The sequence below is a fragment of the Arachis ipaensis genome, chromosome B10 (assembly GCF_000816755.2).
Source record: "Arachis ipaensis cultivar K30076 chromosome B10, Araip1.1, whole genome shotgun sequence".
NCBI lineage: Eukaryota > Viridiplantae > Streptophyta > Magnoliopsida > Fabales > Fabaceae > Arachis > Arachis ipaensis.
Genome location: NC_029794.2, coordinates 58,505,898 through 58,510,460, shown reverse-complemented (window position 1 = coordinate 58,510,460; position 4,563 = coordinate 58,505,898).

Below are 4,563 nucleotides of genomic sequence, written 5' to 3'. Positions count from 1 at the left end.
ATTGCTTTCCATTTCCTTGGGAGAAGGTTCTTCATGCTCAAAGGATTCTTCACCACTAAGACTTGATGCTTGATCTTCATCACCAAGGGGACTCAATTCTTGCTCTATCCCATCCAATTCTTCATAAGAGATATGCCTTGGAGGTTGTGCACATTCCTCCTTAGCATCAAATTCAATCATCTTGGAGGGGTTTTCTTCAATCCTAGACTCCCAAGTTGGTTCCGCATCTCCTAAGTCTTCAACCACTTCTTCCTCTTCTTCAATAATCTCTACCTCCTCCTCTTGTTGCATTTCTTGCTTTAACTCCTCTTCTTCACCTTGGAGCTTCAAGTTCACTCCCTCGCTAAGCTCCTTGGTTGCTTCTCTACATTCCATAATAGAAGTGCCTTGATCGCATAGGCTTAGGCGGGATGAGACTATGTTGCTAATGGCTTCTACCATGATAGCCGTTTTTGCTCTTAACTCCTCAAATTTCTTTCCATCCTCCTCATGTCGCCTTAAGAGATGAGATTCAAGATCTCTCAATTCTAGCATGAAGGCTTCATCGGGAGGTGATGGTGGAAGAGAGGGTTCATTGTTTGAGGGAATGGTATTGTAGTTGGAAGGTGGTTCTTCTTGGTAGGTTTGTGGTGGTTCAATATTTCCCATTCTTTCCATTTGTTGCACAAAACACTCCATGGTTACTTGAAATTGATCCAATGTCTCCTTGAAACGATCCCTTGACTCTTGTTCTTCTTGGATATCATGAGTAGGATCATATGACTCTTGGATTGAAGGACATGAGTATTCTTCCATGGAAGGTTGTGGTGGAAAGTGGTATTCATCTTGTGGTTGGAAGTTTTCATACATTGGAGGTGGTTCATCTTGGTAATAATATGGATGAGGTGGCTCTTGAAAATGTTGATGTTGGAGTAGTTATGGCTCTATGTGTGGTTCATATGGCTCATATGATTGTTGATAGGATGGATATGGATTAGAGTCATATGAAGATGGTTGGTAAGAAGGGGCTCGTGAGTATGGTTGAGGGTTATGTTGAGGATATGGCTCATAGGTGTATGGTGGTAGTTCTTGGAAGTCACAAGGGGATTTACCATAATCATTGGATTGGTATGCATCATAGAATGACTCTTCTTCATAGTGCATTAGTGGGGGGTTGTTGCCAAGAGGATTGATCATATGCATATGGCTCCTCCCACCTTCGGTTATCCCATCCTTGATTCACATCTTCATTGAAATTCCCATTCCCTACAACATAGTTGTAAAAACACTCATGGCCAAAGTGAGAATTCATAGTGAAAAGTGAAAATAAGAAACAAAAGCTAACAAGAAATAATGAAACAAAGTCCTAAAACTAGCAAAAACTAACAAGCAATCCAAAAATCAAGCTATTCACAATATTCACATATATACAATAACCAATAACATAACACCATTGCAACTCCCCAGCAACGGCGCCATTTTGATGAACGAGTTTTGCTTGATGGTCTAGAATTTCTTCTTATAGAAGGAATAACTTCGTTGTAAGCATAGTTCCAAACCAACAAACAATTCCCACATCAAAAATTTGGTTTTGTCACAATTAACAAACCCCAAATGAAAATTAACCGGAGTATTTGGACTCCGGGTCGTCTCACGAAGAGTTGCAATGAAGTGTTTAATTATTGGCTATGAAAATGCAAAGGGGGGTTGATTTGATATTTGACAAGAAAATATAAATGACAAGAAAGTAAAACAACAAGAACTAATAAAAGAAATAGTAAGAACTCTTGGCTAGACATAGGTAATTGAGATCACCATCCTTGTCTACATACCAAATATTGATAATTATGAAAGGCCAACCCATTAAGTCTACTTCTAAAACCTTAAGTACGTAATATCTACTCCTAGGCTTGAAGTACGTCAAATAGGCTTGATCACATCCACCCATAAGTCCTAACCTATCTACTAATTAGCTTAGTAGTGGGTTAGCGTCAATGAGCTTCAAATTGATCACACAGGGTTCTCAAATCACCAATTCAATGAGACCCAATGACTCAAGGTCACTCAATTCTCTTAGCCTAGGCCAAGAGCAAAGAAAAATACTCAAAAACTAGAGGAAACATTTTAACAAAACACCTAGAGTGCAAGAAAAGTAAACATCACAAAATGCAAGAATTAAAAAGAGATCCAACTATACTTGGAAGGCATAAAAGCAAGGCATAGTAAATTTGTGACAAGAGTAAAAGCTAACAACAATTGAATGTAAGAAATCAATAACAACAATCAAAGGAAACAAGATCTAAATGAATTACTTCAAATTACACTAAAAGAAATTAGGATGAGCAAAAGTAGATCCACAAACAAAGTAGAAGAGAGTAATAACAACAATGGAAGAATTATAAATGTAACAACAAGGAATTAAGAAGAAGGAGTAGAAGAAAACATGAATTAAAACTTAAATCTAAGAACTAAACCTAATCCTAATCCTAATTCTAGAGAGAAGAGAGAGCTTCTTGATGAGCGGATAATTTATACGCTTTTTGGCATTGTTTTTAGTATGTTTTTAGTAGAATCTAGTTACTTTTAGGGATGTTTTCATTAGTTTTTATGTTAAATTCACATTTATGGACTTCACTATGAGTTTGTGTGTTTTTCTATGATTTCAGATATTTTCTGGCTGAAATTGAGGGACTTGAGTAAAAATCAGATTCAGAGGTTGAAGAAGGACTGCTGATGCTGTTGGATTATGACCTCCCTGCACTCAAAATGGCTTTTATGGAGCTACAGAACTCAAAATGGTGTGCTTCCAATTGCATTGGAAAGTAGACATCTAGGGATTTCCAGAAATATATAATAGTCCATACTTTACTCAAGTTTAGACGACGCAAACTGGCGTTCAACGCCAGCTCTCTGCCCAATTCTGGCGTCCAGCGCCAGAAACAAGTTGCAAAGTGGAGTTCAACGCCCAAACTGGCACAAAAGCTGGCGTTCAACTCCAAGAATGACCTCTCCATGTGTAGACTTCAAGCTCAGCCCAAGCACACACCAAGTGGGCCCCGGAAGTGGACTTATGCATCAATTACTTACTTCTGTAAACCCTAGTGACTAGTTTATTATAAATAGAACTTTTTATCATTGTATTCGGAGTCTTGGTTACTCCGGTTCCCCTCTGGGGCCGAGACCAATGAACTCCATTATCACTTATGTATTTTCAACGGTAGAGTTTCTACACTCCACAGATTAAGGTGTGGAGCTCTGCTGTTCCTCAAGGATTAATGCAAAGTACTACTGTTTTCTATTCAATTCAACTTATTCAGTTTCTAAGATATTCATTCGCACTTCAACCTGAATGTGATGAACGTGACAATCATCATCATTCCCTATGAACGCGTGCCTGACAACCACTTCCGTTCTACATTAGATTGAATGAGTATCTCTTAGATCTCTTAATCAGAATCTTCGTGGTATAAGCTAGATTGATGGCGGCATTCATGAGAGTCCGGAAAGTCTAAACCTTGTCCGTGGTATTCCGAGTAGGACTCTGGGATTGAATGACTGTGACGAACTCCAAACTCGCGAGTGCTGGGCGTAGTGACAGACGCAAAAGGATAGTAAATCCTATTCCAGTATGATCGAGAACCTCCAAGATGATTAGCCATGCAGTGACAGCGCATCTGACCATTTTCATAGAGAGGAATAGGATGCTACCATCGACAAGGGTGATGCCTCCAGACGATTAGCCGTGCTGTGACAGAGCATTTGGACCATTTTCCCGAGAGGATTGAAAGTAGCCATTGGCACCGGTGACATCCTTACATAAAGCCAGCCATAGAAAGGAGTAAGACTGATTGGATGAAGACAGCAGGAAAGCGGAGGTTCAGAGGAACAAATGCATCTCCATACGCTTATCTGAAATTCTCACCAATGATTTACATAAGTATTTCTATCCTTCTTTTATTTCTAAATTTTGAAAACTACATAACTATTTTATATCCGCCTGACTGAGATTTACAAGGTGACCATAGCTTGCTTCATACCAACAATCTCCGTGGGATTCGACCGTTACTCACGTAAGGTATTACTTGGACGACCCAGTGCACTTGCTGGTTAGTTATGCGAAGTTGTAACCTTCTAAATAACTCGGGAATTGCTTTAGAGGCATGTATGACCTTTGGGCATAGTGAATGAAACGTTAGTCTCCTTAGAATGCTGCTCGTGAGCGTGAAAAGATGAAGTAGTAAGTGTGTGATGTTAAAAGGGGCTGTGGTAGTTTTATTTCCATGTGAAAATTTGTGGATGATAGGCTTGTGACCAATTTTTTTTTGGGTTGCGAAGTGATTGATGGAGTTGCAAATTGGAGTTCTGAAGTGAATACAACATTGGTGAGCGAACGTTTTACCCGTTGTTTAAATACCAGCTTGCTTTGTAGCCACTTTGCCACATTAACTATAACTTTGCTTTGTAAATGCCTATCTTGTATCTCCTGCCTTATACCATACTTTTCCTTATATTTAAATTTTATAGTTATTCAGTATTTGAACATCTATATGCATAAATTTGCTAAACTTCCTTGTTTATCTAAAA